General features: G+C 36.2%; 1 protein-coding gene across 1 annotated transcript in view; it reads right to left on the bottom strand.

The window, feature by feature from the left end:
* FAM83B (family with sequence similarity 83 member B) overlaps positions 1–16,575 on the bottom strand; it is a 98,353-nt gene that overhangs the window by 51,208 nt on the left and 30,570 nt on the right. The gene's annotated exons all lie outside the window — the stretch shown is intronic.

Genomic DNA, 16,575 nt, shown 5'->3' with positions numbered 1-16,575 from the left:
TATACAACTTAATGTAGTAGAATCCTAATTCTCTAGTTGGCTCATGTATGTTGGACATACAGCATAATCAGAAATGTGAACCTTAAGATGAGGATGCCATTTAAGAACCACCTGGTGATGATAAACATTTATACCTAGAAATCTCCCAAAATACGAAGTATTAAGACACTGAACAGATAACCAGAACTTTGGTTCATATTTTGAGCTTTTATGTATTTACATGTTTCATTAAACAGTATAGACTTGGAAAAATTTGCCCTAATATACAAAATTATAAAATGTATTAACAAATAACCACAATATGAATAGACTGTGACAAGGAACAGGTTGATGGTATAAATAAAAAATTCTCAGGAGAAATATTATCTTACTAATAGAGACTAGATCTCCTCGAAAATATACTGTATTAGTTATCTATTGCTGCATAACAAATTGTTCCCAACATTTAGTGGCTTACAACAACAAACACTTATAATCTCACAGTTTATATGGGTGAGGAACCTGAGAGGAGCTTGACTGGGTGGTGCCGATTCAGAGTCACTTGTGAATCAAAGCTGCAGTCATCTAAAGTTGACTGAGAAATAGTACCTGTTTCCAAGATGGTTCATTCACACAGTTGTTGGTTGGAGGACTCAGCTCCTCACCCCAACAGCCTCTATATAAGCTGCTGAGTCACCTCATGACACAGCAGCTGGGTTCCCACAGAGTGGATAATCCAGAAGAAAGCAAGGGGGAATCATGATACCTTTATAACCCATGATTCATGCCATCACTTCTGCTATGTTCTACTCATTAGAAGGGAGTTACTAAGCCCTATCCACACTTAAGAGGGAGACAATTGGCTCCACCTTTTGGAGGGAGGATTGTTGAAGTGTTGTAAATGTATTTTATTTTATTATTTTATATTTATTTTTATTTTTATTTTTATTTTTATTTTTATTTTTATTTTTGAGACAGAGTCTTGCTCTGTCACTCGGGCTGGAGTGCAGTGGCGCAATCTTGGCTCACTGCAAGCTCTGCCTCCCGGGTTCAAGCAATTCTCCTGCCTCAGCCTCCCAAGTAGCTGGGACTACAGGCGCCCACCACCACGCCTGGCTAATTTTTTGTATTTTTAGTAGAGACAGGGTTTCACCGTGTTAGCCAGGATGGTCTCGATCTCCTGACCTCGTGATCCACTTGCCTCGGCCTCCCAAAGTGCTGGGAATACAGGCGTGAGCCACTGTGCCCGGACATAAATGTATTTTAAAATTATCACATGTAACATTTAAATTTGGTGTTCAAAATATAAATATAAATATATATACAATATATACAATACATATATTTATGTATATAATGTTAATAGGAGGAGATGGAGAAGAGTATTTTTGGAAGAAAAAAGGGAAAGGAAAGATTCAGAGGCAGCCATAATAAGAATAAGATCATGTCCTTTGCAGGAACAGGGATGGAGGAGGCCATTATCCTCAGCAAACTAACTCAGGAACAGAAAACTAAACACCACATGTTCTCACTTATAAGTGGGAGCTAAATGATGAGAACACATGGACACATAGAGGGGAACAACACACACTGGGGCCTGTTGGAGAGTGGAGGGTGGGAGGAGGGAGAGGATCAGGAAAAATAACTGAGTACTAGGCTTAATATCTGGGTGATGAAATGATCTGTACAGCAAACCCCCATGACATGATTTTATTTATATAACAAACCTGCACATGTACCATTGAACGTAAAAGTTTTTAAAAAAAAAGATTCAGAGGCAGAAAAAAAGTAGCATGTTAAATCTAGAAAGGCAGGCTGTTGGATGAAGTGAGGGCTTCTGTGGCACTTGCAGATGCAAAGACACAGAGATTTATATTCAGAAAAGAATGACATGATCAGTGATCATTCAGGCAAGTGGCTACAGGAATATGGGAGAAAGCAGAAATGTTCATTAGCAAGATAAGTTAAGGGGACCGTTGTAATTAATTACAAAATGTAGAGGGCAGAACATGGATGGTAGCAATGGAGAGCATTAGAAGGAGGTAGACATGGCAATTTCCAAGACCCAGTGCCTGTGGCCAGGTGTGCTGGCTCACGCCTATAATCCTGGTACTTTGGGAGGCTGAGGTAGGAGGATCACTTGAGTTCAGGAGTTCTAGACCAGCCTGGACAACATTGAGACAATTGAGAACCCATCTCTATTTAAAAAAAAAAGAAAAAAAAAAAAGAAACAAAACCCAGTGCCTGATGACAAAAGTGAAGGTATACAATGAGAGGGGAATGAATCATTATGTGATTCCAAGATACTGTAGTCTTGGCATCTAGGAATGTGATGATGCCTTTAACAGAGAGAGAGGATGAGAAAAAGTTTAGTGAGTTTTCCATACTTCTAGCTACTATTTTGGACACGCTGCATTTGATAGGCCAGTGGGCCACAGGTAAAGATGCTGGACCATCAGCTAGAATTACATAGGCTAATGTTCAGAAGACAGGCCACATCAGGTTGTAAATAGCAATAGTGCCAAAGTATGAAGGTAGAAAGCAGCAGTAAGAAATAAAATGTAGAGAGAGAACAGACCCAAGGCTAAAAGTCTTTAAAACATTCACTTTCAACAGATGGAAAGAGCAAAGAAAATCAAGAAACAACAGTTGAAGAGACAGGGAAAGAACAAAGAGAGAAATAACACAGAAACCAATGGTAAGAGAATTAAAGGCAAACTGCGTATAGAGGAGTGGAAGAGATTAAAGGATATTACAAGGTTGCAGGCATGTCTTGGTCATGTGGACAACAGTAGCCTATGAAACACAGGTTAGGAGAGGAAGGAAAGCAAAATTCAGACTGCAGGGCTGGGAGGAAAGAGAAGTAAGGAAGTAGAGCCCTTTATGGAAACTACTTCTTTCAAATGTTTAATGGTTAAAAGGTAGGAAAAAGGAATAATAACCTGAGACACTAGCAGTAGGGAGGCAAGCAACTCGCTCTAGAGGACTGTCGTGATGGAACACAGAGGAGAAGTAACCACAAATACAAATTAAAGGTATAAAAATTAAATAGAATCGCAGGAGGCTCAAGATCACAACTTTATTTTTTTTTCTCTGAAGAAAACAAATTAGAAGTAATGGCAGCTGAGATTAGGCTTTTGAGACTGGGAAGACAGGAAGTTTAAAATTCACTCTGAATGTCCCCTATTAAACATAGGGATTTGTTGAGGGAAAGAGAACAAAAAGGTTCAGTCGAGTTTAAAATGTTAATGCACATGATAAATGTGTAAATTTTTAAACTGATCTTATCACTGTTTCTTCTCACTGATTACGTAAATTGAATGCAGTGATACACAGGTTACAGCAATCTATAGAATTCTTATGGTGGCAGGTGGTGGGGGAAGATGTGGGGAGGGCAGGGAATGGACTTTTTCTGATTTTGAAGTTGAGATATTTCACATGTGTAACTGATGAGTGCATTCTTTGGGTCACATTTCCTGTACTATTATGTTAAAATAATTGTTTGGACTATTAATTTCTTTGATCTCACCCTTAAAAATAAAATAATAAGGACATACAAGTTAACATGAAACTAAGCTTTGGGAAATCTATAACTTTGAGCTCCAGGAATTTTACTATTGTGAAACTATGCAAATAAATCCTAAAAAAACTCTGTTGATTGAATGAGAATTGGTCCAGTTTTACAAAAATAGAAAAAGGCAGATGACAAGGCAATCTTTTATTTTGGGAATTAGCTGCACAGTTTTTCAACTTGGGTTGTTAAGAATTGAAATAAATTATGGAAATGTAACTTAGCAAAAGGTTGGTGTACTTGATTCAATAAAACATTTCTAATTTCAATGTGTCAAATAATTTTGAAAATCAGATTAAATGAATATATATGCAAAAAAGTTTTGACATTACATTTTCCAAACCTATGTATTCTACAATACAATTATTTTCTAGAATAGCTGTAAAGAATATGATGCAATAAAATTCTTGTATTTGGTTTTATTTATGGCTGTTCTTTTCATGTTTTGAATAGATCATGACTATATATATTTTTAAAACAAGTTTAACATAAACGGTTAAAATATGAAACTTACAAGTATCAAAAACTTTACTACTAAATTATGCATGTCTGTAGGATATTTATAATCTCATTTTAAAAATACACACCCATAACTAATTTTTTAAGGTTTTAAAGCCATGAGTACTTCAACTCTACTATGTTTCCAATAGAGTTAACCATTTGTAAGTGTGTATCAACAACTTGGAGATCATTCTCTAAGTTTATGAAGTAAAAAAATGAAAAGTCTACACATATATCCTCATATGTATACAGTCAGCCCTCCATATCCGTGATTCTGTTTCCAGAAAATATTTGATTTAAAAAAAGCAATTAAAAAAATACAAATTTTGGATACACAGTATAGCAATATTTACACAGCACTTGCTTTGTACTAGGTAGTATAAACAATCTGGAGATGATTTAAAGAATTCAGGAAGATGTATGTAGGTTATATGCAAATACCATGTCATTTTATATAAAGGCCTATTCATGGATTTTGGTATCCCAGGTTGGTAGGGGAAGGGGTGTGGGGGTCTTGGAACCAATACTCTGAAGTAGCATTATTTTAAACACAGGGATTTATCGTATGTAGCTTAAATAGACAACACTTTATTGGGATAATGGTTAAAATCATGTTTCATTATGTGCACTGCATAAATAAATGTTGGGAAAGTAAGACATGGGAAGAAAAAATAAAATGCAGGATGGTTTCCATCCATTAAAATATTGGAAATGCTTAAAATAAGAAAATAAAAACAGACAAAAGAAACAGGCTTACAGGTAATGCAGATATTGGTGTTATCAAAAACAGACTCTGACATAACTGTTATTGAAGCATTCAAGACAACAGATGCCAAGAAAGAAAATTTCAACAGAGAACTGAATATATAGACTAATGAGAATTATAGGACTGACAAATGTCAATACCAAAATTAAAACTCAACAGATGGGTTTAATAGTCAATTAGACTCAACTGCAGAGAGGATTAGTGATTGAAAGATATCTATGTAGAAAATACACAAAATGAAGTACAGGGAGAAAATTATAAAAAACACAAAAATGAATGAGAGATAGATGGAACACAGTTAAACAAACAAACAAACAAAACAATGTATGCCAGACCTGTAATCAGAATTCCTAGAAGAAGAAGAGAAATAGAAGGTAGAAGCAATATTGAAGAGATGCTAGCTGATATATTTCCAAAACAGCAGGAAAACCTTAAGGCACAGATTCAAGAAGCTCTATTATGTCAAGGAGAAAAAAAAAATTAAAAAAGTGTTCCCCTAGTTACATCATGTTAAAGCTATTAAAAATGAATGACAAAAAGTAGAATACTTAAAAGTAGACAGAGAAAAAATATATACCTTTAAATCAGCAACAATAAAAGTCAGAAGAGTTTAGAACTGAAACTATGAAAGCCTAAAGATAAAATAACTCAAAGTCACTGAAGTGCTAAATAACAATAATAATGATAACAATTTTTATTCCATAGCAGGTATAAATTATCTGGAAAAAGGAAGGAGAAATAAACACATTTTTTAAAAGTTCCAAGAGGATTCATTGCCAACAGACTGGTACCAAAAGCAATCCTAAAGGGAATTCTTTAGGAAGAAGGAAAATTATCCCAGATGACAGAATCTTAACAAATATGGAATGAACAGCATCAGCTAGAGTGAATATGTATATATAACTAAATGAATATTGATAACTTAAAACAATAATAAAAATATTTTGGAAATAAAACATACATCCAATTCATGACAACAATGACCAAGACGCAAGAGAGGCATTAGTAGAATTAAAGTGTTCAAAGGTCCTTGTACTGTCTAGATTGTACTAAGAATACTAAATTCTAATACCGTTTAAAATGTCAAGAATGTAAGTTTATTATTATATAAATAACACACAACAAACAAGCTCATAAATGAGGAAATTGAATAATAAAACCTATGCGAATGATCCTACAGAAAAAAAACAATAAAAAAGGAATAAAGAACAGATGGGGTGAGTAAAAGAAATCAGTAATTACATGTTATATACTAATTATACCAATTAAAGGACAAAAGGTGATTAAAGTTAATTTTTTAAAATATAACTATACACTGTTTATAAGGAGCATACCATAATCATACAGAGAAAAGTTGAACATATAGGGATGAAAATATATACCATACAATGGATAGTGTGTGTGTGTGTGTACAAAGACACATAAAATATATATATACACATTTTATATATACACACATATAAAATACTAATTTTATAAAGTTAAATAGTTATGTAATTTCAAATTGAGTAAATTATAAAGAGTTTTTTGGGAGCTAAAGAGAGCTGTTTCAAAACAAAAGAAATTTCTATGTACCTAAGAAGAGTCTCAAAATATTCCTTTTAAAAATAAAATAATTACAATTAGTAATAACCAGGTCCACAATCATTGATAAAACAAGCAATAAAACAAACAAACAAAAAAACCAAAGTGAAAATAAGGAGGATTTATTATTCCTTAACCTAAGGAACAGAAGACTTCACCTAACAGCTATTGAATATATAATAGAGTCGTCCCTCGGAATACACAGGGGATTAGTTTCAGGACCTCTGTATGTTCCAAACTCTGTGCTTTCTCAAGTTCTGCAGTCGATCCTGCAGAAACAGCATTAGGAAAAGTCAGCCCTCCACAGATGCGAGTTTTGCATCCCAAGAATATTGTATTTTTAATCTGCATTTGGTTGTTGATGCAGAACCCTTGGAAAAGGAGACCTACTGTATTTGTTGAATGAAATCTACATATAAATGGACTCATGAAGTTCAAAGTCATGTTGTTCAAGGGTTAATTGTGTTTTTCAAATTCTCATTAAACATTTACCAAAATGCAACACAGGCTGAATCATAAAACAAACTTTAAATATTGTCAAAGTACATAAGTCATAAAGAGTAAATTATCTGATCACAGTGTAATTCAAATAAAATTCAACGACAAAAAGATAAAAATTCAAAATGATTTTGAAATTTAACAAACACTTCTGAATAATCCAGCAACCAAAGGACCAGTTAAAATTGAAACTAAAAGATAGTTTAAATAATAATAAGGTATATATAAATATTGAATCTCATAAGATAAACCTACAGCTATAAAGAAAAAAATTATTTTCCAATTCATATATTACAAACTAAAACACTGAAAATTAATAGTTCAAGTATTCAAGAATCCTGGAAAAATAAAACAACTTAAAATAGAAAAAAGAAAAAGGGAATAATGAGATCAGAAATCAGTAATATAAAAAAATCAACACACTAAATTTGAAAAAGAAAATCAAGAAACTAGTCACGAAAAAGAAAAAACCCCCAATATGAAGGATGAAAAGATAACATCATCACAAATCCAACAGTCATTAATACAGTGAGGAGATATTATAAACAATTTTATGCCAATCCATAAGAAAAACTCGGGTGTTCCTCTAAAAAATATAACTTAAAAACAGTAAAAACAAAACAAATACAAGAAAAAAATAGAAAATCTGAATGGCCTTAGACCTATTGAAGAAATGAAGCCCAGAATTAAAATTAGACTCATAAAAAAGACTTTAAGCACAAATAACTTCATTGGCAAATCTTTCCTAATATTCAAGGTTGAAATCTTACACAAACTCTTGCGGAGAACTTGGAAAACAAAAAACAAAAAATAAACATCATTATGAGGGCAGCATAACCTTGATACTAAAAACTGACGACTACAATTATAAGAAATGAAAACTACAACCCAGTATTTCTTCTGAACATAAGCACAAAATGCATAAATAAAATACCAGCAAATGCAATCTAGCTTTATATAAATAAAATATCACAACTAATTCAAATGAATTCCGGGATTGCATTGGTGATGTATTTCTAGAAAATCAATTAATGTAGCTTAAGATATTACCAGAATAAAGGAGAAAAATCATATGACATGATAAAATGATAAAAACTCTTTAGGAATAGAACTTCCTATATATGACAGTTTCTTTTAAAAAAAATGTATAGCAAGTATTGTTTACATTTAACATTATGTTAAACATTGCAATGGAACACCTACCCAAAGTATTAAGGCAGTCAAAAGATTTGAAAGTTATATGGGTTGGAAAAGAGAAAAATAAAATTACCATTATTTACAGATAATATATATAGAAAATCCAAAATAACCTATATATAAACTATTGGAATTAATAAGCGTATCAATCCAGTCACTGGACCCAATGTCAATATACAAAAAATATATTTCCATATTAGTAAAAAATAAAAAAATTAAAATATTTCCAACAGCATCAAAAATAACAAATAATTAGGAATAAATCAAACAAATGATATGTGAGACCTATACAAAGGAAACAACAAAATTGTACAGAACGAAATTAAACATAACTTAATAGAGGAATATACCTTGTTCCTGGATTAGAAGACTTAATATCGTAAAGTTCAACTCTACTCAAACTGTTGTATAAATGCAGTGAAATCCCAACCAAAATCCCAACATTATTTTTTTTTGGAAAGTTGACAAGATGATTCTAAAATTCCTACAGAAAGCAAAAGATTTAGAGTAGCCGAGGCAATACTGAAAAAAGAACAATACTGGGCCGGGCACGGTGGCTCATGCCTGTAATCCCAGCACTTTGGGAGGCCGAGGTGGGCGGATCACGAGGTCAGGAGATCGAGACCATCCTGGCTAACAGTGAAACCCCGTCTCTACGAAAAATACAAAAAATTAGCCGGGCGTGGTGGCAGGCGCCTGAGTCCCTGCTACTCGAGAGGCTGAGGCAGGAGAATGGCGTGAACCCGGGAGGCGGAGCTTGCAGTGAGCCAAGATAGCGCCACTGCACTCCAGCCCGGGCGACAGAGCGAGACTCCGACTCAAAAAAAAAAAAAAAAAAAAGAAATACCAGAGGACTCACTACCAAATGGAAAGGCTTATAGTAATAACCAAGGCACTGTGGTCTTGGCACAGCAATGGTAAATAAATCAATGGAATTAGAACAGAGTCCAGAAATATACCCATATATAAGTGGTCACTTGAGTTATGACACAGCAGTAACTGCATATTCATATGGAAATCAAAATGGACCCTGACCTCACATCATATGAAAGACAAAATAAAACATCTAAAGGCCAATTAAGGATAACATCTTCTTGATACTGGGGAAGGCAAATATTTCTTTTTTTTTTTTTTTTTTTTTGAGACAGAGTCTCACTCTGTTGCACAGGCTGGAGTGCAATGGCGCAGTCTTGGCTTACTACAACCTCCGCCCCCCAGGTTCAAGCAATTCTCATGACTCAGCCTCCCAAGTAGCTGGGATCATAGGCATGTGCCACACACCCAGCTCATTTTCTTTTTTTTCTTTTTTTTTTTTTTTTTAGACGGGGTCTTGCTCTGTCACCAGGCTGGAGTGCAGTGGCGCGATCTCAGCTCACTGCAACCTCTGCCTCCTGGATTCAAGCGATTCTCCTGCCTCAGCCTCCAGCGTAGCTGGGACTGCAGGCGCATGCCACCATACCCAAATAATTTTTGTATTTTTAGTAGAGACGGGGTTTCACCATGTTGGCCAGGATGGTCTCCATCTCTTGACCTCGTGATCCACCCACCTTGGCCTCCCACGGTGCTGGGATTAAAGGTGTGAGTCACTATGCCTGGCCTTTTTTGCATTTTTAGTAGAGACAGGGTTTCCCTATATTGGCAAGGCTGGTCATGAATTCCTGGCCTCAAGTGATCTGCCTGCCTCGGCCGCCCAAAGTCCTGGGATTACAGGCATGAGCCACTGCACTCGGCTGCAAATATTTCTTTGATAGAACACAAAAATAGCTGACCTTAAAATAAAAGATTAAAAAATTAGGCTACATTGAAATTAAGAATTTCTATAAATTAAGAACTCCTGTTAATCCAAAAAAAAAAACCATTATCAGAGTGAACAACTGAGCTATAGAAGATATTTGCAACATGTGTCTGACAAATAATTCATACACAGCATAAAAAATAATTGCAAATAAATTTAAAAAGAAAAATAACCTAGTTTTAAACAATCAGCCAGGTGTGGTGGCTCACGCCTGTAATCCCAGCATTTTGGGAGGCCAAGGCAGGCAGATCACCTGAGGTCGAGAGTTCAAGACCAGTCTGACCAACATGGAGAACCCCCATCTCTACTAAAAATACAAAAAATTAGCCAGGCATGGTGGTACATGCCTGTAATCCCAGCTACTCGGGAGGTTGAGGCAGGAGAATCGCTTGAACCTGGGAGGCAGAGGTTGCGGTAAGCCAAGATTGCCCCATTGCACTCCAGCCTGGGCAACAAGAGCAAAACTCTGTCTCAAAAAAAAATAAAAATAAAAAATCACCAAAAAATCATGGGTCCTATGACAAAATGAATAATATATCTCATCTTAAAGAACAGGTATAAAGTGACAATAATGGCCAGGAGCGGTGGCTCACGCCTGTAATCCCAGCATTTTGGGAGGCCAAGGTGGGCGGATCATGAGGTCAGGAGACAGAGACCATCCTGGCTAACACGGTGAAACCCCGTCTCTACTAAAAATACAAAAACAAAAAAATTAGCCAGGTGAGGTGGCAGGCGTCTGTAGTCCCAGCTACTCGGGAGGCTGAGGCAGGAGAATGCGTGAACCCGGGAGGCGGGGCTTGCAGTGAGCTGAGATCACGCCACTGCACTCCGGCCTGGGCGACAGAGCGAGACTCCATCTCAAAATAAATAAATAAATAATAAAAAAATAAAGTGACAATAATATAGAGGATGACTAACTGAAGTCTGGTAAGGGAATCAAACAAAGCTTTCCCAAACAAGTATAATTTAACATGGATTTTAAAAGATGAATTGAAGGCAAAAAGTTGGGAAAGAATGCTCCAAGTAGGTAAATAATCATGAACAAAAACAGGAAGGAATACTTCTACAGTGGAAGGCCCAGAACAGGCCCAGTAGCCCTGAAGTGGAAGTGATTGAGGGAGGCAGGAGATAAAGCACAAAGCCTCATCATATACTCCACGCTTACGAGTTGGAGTCCATGTGGCAGATAACCAGGAATCAAATGCAATAATACTGGAACAAAAGCATGGTTGTGAATGTTCAGTTGGTTTGCATGGAGCCTGCCTGGAGTGGTCTATCGGGGTAATACACCATAATGGTAAGCCCAAGCAGGGTCTGTCTGAGCCCATGACCCAGGCTCAAATACCAGACCTGTCATTTTCTACTTCTGAAGCCTAGAAAAAATTATTTAACTTTTTTATTCCTCACCTCTAAAAAAAGGGCAATAAAGATATCTATGTTAGAGAACTGTTGTGAAGACAAATGTGTTAATACATCAGTACATATAAAATGCTTCAAACACTGCCTGGCACATAGCATTAAACATTAGCTATTACTGGTGTCATTAACAAACGTATTTCTCCTTCCCACTAGAGAAGCAACATGATACAATAATCTTAGAAGTCCAGATGCACTATTCACAATAGCAAAGACTTAGAACCAACCCAAATGCCCATCAATGATAGACTGGATTAAGAAAATGTGGCACATATACACCATGGAATACTATGTAGCCATAAAAAAGGATGAGTTCATGTTCTTTGTAGGGACACGGATGAAGCTGGAAACCATCATTCTGAGCAAACTATCACAAGGACAAAAAACCAAACACCACATGTTCTCACTCATAGGTGGGAACTGAACAATGAGAACACTTGGACACAGGGTGGGGAACATCACACACTGGGGCCTGTCATGGGGCAGGGGGAGGCGGGAGGGATAGCATTAGGAGATATACCTAATGTAAATGACCAGTTAACGGGTGCAGCACACCAACATGGCACATGTATACATATGTAACAAACCTGCACGTTGTGCACAAGTACCCTAGAACTTAAAGTATAATAATAAAAATAAATAAATAAAAAAGAATAGAAGCCCAGATGCCTGAGTGCTGTCAGTCCTTATGGTCACCAAATGTGTGACTTTGGACTTTCTCAATTTCTCATTGCCCAATTGTAAAAAGACTACATGATCACAAACCTCAGATTTATTTTTCTTTTTTCAGTAACTGCTCCAGAATTCAGCAGGTTGAAATATGACTATTATGACTCAGTTTTTTTTTATGATTATACATTTTTTTCAGCAGCGTATATTGGATTGATATTTAGCCAAATGACAATGTTTTCCCTTTCATGTTTATTTATTGCCTGTGTTTGAGTTCAAGGAAGAAAAAAATCAAAATGTGATTATTAATATGAAATTAATACAGCCCAGAGGAAAGTTCTCATTTTCAAAATAAAATGTACAGTTACCAATTTTTCTTACCGATGATTACACCGAAACAGTTATGAGGCTTTCTTCATTTCTGAAGGAATATTACCATGAGACTCTCACCATATCAGCACTGGTATGCTAAGAGGTAGAGGGATGAGTAAGAAATGGGTGGAGGTGGCAGTAATGAAGGAGTATATTATCACTAATATTATTTACAGTTGTCAGCACATGCTCTCAAAAGCGGACTGCCATCTAGTCAATCTTACTGTTTTTAAATTCCGTGGGAGACACAGCAGCTCCCATTGCCCCCTATTTTGTTATGCCATTGCATTTCATTACAAGAAATCAATTATTTTATTGTAAGAAAAATCTTAAGCAAAAAAAGACAGGAGGCAATTTTAAAAATATTATACAAAATATGATCTCAAATATAACACATCTGAATCTTCTATTTCAGGGATTTACATAAGATATCAAAATACATACACATACACTTGTGTATACACGTATTTCTCTATTTAATAGGTAAGAAAATTTCTAACATTAGTAGCAGTGATTATCTCTACTGGGAGATTACGATTGCCTTTTCTTAACCCTTTCTTGAATTTTTCCATATTGCCTATAAGGAATATATGTACCCTAATAATAAAAAATAAACCTTTGACTGGGCGCGGTGGCTCACACCTTTAATCCCAGCACTTTGGGAGGCCAAGGCAGATGGATCACGAGGTCAGGAGTTTGAGACCAGCCTGACCAACATGGTGAAACCCTGTCTCTATTAAAAATACAAAAATTAGCAAGGCATGGTGGCACACACCTGTAATCCCAGCTACTCAGGAGGCTGAGGCAGGAGAACCACTTGAACCTGAGAGACAGAGGTTGCAGTGAGCTGAGATCATGCCACTGCACTCCAGGCTGGGCAACAAAGCGAGACTCCATCTCAAAAAAAAAAAAAGAAACCTTCTATATATACATTTGTCACATTAGTAAAACATATTTGCTAATAAATATTTTGGAGGTATTTTATCTGTATCATATTTTTGCTACTTTAAAATTTCAATAATTGTCTCTATAATCCGGATACTTAAAGAGTAAACAGGTGGAAAAAAATCCAGACCCCATATAATACATAGATCATTCAGGTGATCTACGTATTATACGAATCTTTTACCATATCCCTCAAATATTAGACTTTAAATCACTTGAAGTGGGTTTTTCCCCCCATCCGTATGAATTAGCAGAGTGCCTTGCACATAGCTGGGACTCAATAAGCATATGTAGACTTAAACTATATGTAGATAGTTAAAACTTTTTTTGTACAGAAATAAATTTTATTAGCTTAAAATCAGATAATTAAGACATCTTAAAAATAGCTTTAAAACAAAAAAAGCACTTTCCTTAAGATACAGAAATAAGTAGTTACATTTACATTCTATTCTAGTAGGAAATTGAAGATATATTTTCCCCTTGAAAGGACATTTTGTTTGCTATTGAACGTCAGCTTCAGCCTATTGTCAGCTTGTTGCTGACCATTATCCCAATGCCTGATACAACCTGTCTTATATTCTTCTCTATGTGTTAACTAACCAAAACACAATATTAATATGTCCAAAATCAGATTTAACAACATCACTGTCACTAAAAAACATCTCATGACTTCCCACTATTCTCTTCCACAAGGTTTGGAATTCCAAAGGACCTTCACAATTTGGCCTTAATCAACCTCTCTCAACAACTCTGCCTTCCTTTTTTTCCACCCTACTCTACTTCTCTCACACTCCCCCATTGTCTGAAAATGCCCAGCTCTCCACCATACATCTCCTACTTATCAAAACTATCCATCCAAATGGCCTGTTAAAAAAAGGGACCTCCTACGTGACCCCTTCCCAGTTTCTCCTTCTTCCACTCACCTGACCCAGCATAAAGGAATTGCGAAATCATTGCCTGTAAAAGTTTGTTTAAGAAGACTAAGTGTTGGGAGGTTCTGCTTCTCAGCAGGGTAGATAATCTCCTGTTTTATTAGGTCCTGGGACAGCATCTAATCAGTCATGTTCTTATCTCATACTCTCTATTTACCCACTCTTTTGCATCTGAATCTTATCCAAGTTACTTACAACTAGGTCTTCGGGGTCAGGACTATTCTCCAAGTCAGTCACTATTTGGGTTCCAATGTGACCCCTCATCTAGAGATACTTAGACATGTGTGTTGCCAGATGTCAGTGACAGTGCCAGATGTCACTATTTGGGTTCCAATGTGAACCCTCATCTAGAGATACTTAGACGTGTGTTGGCAGATGTCAGTAATCAACCATCCAAAAGCTATGGTGAAGTGGTAACTTAAAAGTCCCCTTAACTCAGTCTCTATGCCTGCTTCCTGATCCCAACTTTGAGGCTTCTGACACCATCACTCCAACTGCTCAGGCAAAAAATGTTGAAGTCATCTTATATTGTTCAACATATTTCACATCCCATGTTTCACTACCTTCAAAATATACCTAAAAACTAGCCATTGCTGCCACCATCTGACCATCTAAGATACCATCACCCCACACCTGAATTATTTTAGTAATATCTGATATGCTCATTCTTAGTCCCCTACAGTCAATTTTCAATATTACAGCCAGAAGCATACTGTTAAAATACAGCAGGTTTAAAATTGATGTCTCTCTTTTGCTCAAAATTCTCCTGTAGATTCCTAATTTACAGGAATCATAGCCAAGTTCCTTAAAATGGCCAGTGGGAATCCCCAAGATCTAGCCTCCATGTCTCCTCTCTGATGCATCTTCTACTCATCTCCTCTTTGCTGTCGGGTCCAACAACTGGCCTCTGCTATTCTTCTAAAAAACAAGAAAGCTTCCCCTGTGTCTCCTGTGTTCTGCCCACAAATACATGCATGGCTTATTCCTTCTTTTCTCAAATCTTGGCTCAAATGTCACTTTCTTAAGGCCTACTCCGAGCACCCTATTTAAAACTGCAAACTACCTTCCACCACCATTCTCAGCTCCCTTTACTCAACCATATTTGTGTTTTGCTTCTTCCTGCTAGCACTCCTTATTTATTAGTTGATTATCCCCATTTGCAGGTAAACTTCATTCAAGGGTAGGCAGGGTTTCTTTGGTACTTTATTCACCTGTGTATTCTCAGAACTTAGAGTAGTATCTGATACATCAATGGCACTAAAAAATAACTGCTAAATGAATAAATGGCCTGCAATACCTTTAGCCTATAAGGTTGGCCAAAGACTTACTGATTTCCCTCATAGCTGAACCCAGCAGAGGCCAAAGGACAACTTCATTACCTGATTCTCCTTTTCTTCCTACTTCAAATTTACCTTACCTTTGAACTCAGAAATGCATTTCCTTTCAGTGCCTCCTGGCCTGGTCTGCATTCTAGGTACCAGCACCTTATCTACTTATCATGAACTTTTGTCAGTTCCAGGTGAGTTACTTCTGACTTCAAATAACGACCACATGATACCTTTTACCTGACTCATTTAGAAATCAATGCTTCCACACCTACACCCACTGATCTCAATCTTAGACCCTCTCAACCAGGTCTTCAAACACCTCCAATTAGGAATATATAATCTTTACCACTTTCTAGTTATGATCATTTTGGTTTCATTCTGCTTCATTACCACTGACCAACCTACCACAAGAACGCAGTATTTTTCATCAGTAAAATGTGGATAAAAGGACACATTTCACAAGGTTGTTAGGAAGGTCAACTTAAGATAATGCATGTAAAGTGCTTAGCACGGTGCCTAACATGTAAGTGCTCAATACATGTTACCTGATATTGTTACTAAATTGCATAATATAAATTCATTGCTCAAAATCAGATGTGAGTTCCAGTCCTTAGGATAAAAGTTGCCCAACTTCTTTCAAGATAATTTGAAGAGTGACTAAAGATATCAATAATTGATATAAAAATATATCACATGATGGATCTGTAGCAACTATGAGAGCAGGCAGAATCCTTAAAATGCAAAATGTCAGTGTGTCAAAATGTCAGCACTCATCATCTCAAAAAGGCTCCCATGGCAAACCTTCATGACTTTTTACATCTCATTGAGAGGACAGACAAGTAAAGTAATATCCCCTTATTTTCATGAAACTTAACTTTTGATAAGATGCCTCAATGTGTACCTAAGGTCCTAAGCTTATCACCTCTATAACAAATGCCTAAAGAATGCCTTAAGTCGGGTCAAGTTATCTCTTCTTCCATGTTCCTTTCATTCCCTGTTGGAATATCATCTGCCCTTTCTCC

The sequence above is a fragment of the Hylobates moloch genome, unplaced genomic scaffold, assembly GCF_009828535.3.
Source record: "Hylobates moloch isolate HMO894 unplaced genomic scaffold, HMol_V3 SCAFFOLD_20, whole genome shotgun sequence".
Classification (NCBI taxonomy): domain Eukaryota; kingdom Metazoa; phylum Chordata; class Mammalia; order Primates; family Hylobatidae; genus Hylobates; species Hylobates moloch.
Note: the sequence above shows the minus strand (reverse complement) of the source record. Positions and strands in the feature narration are given on the sequence as shown.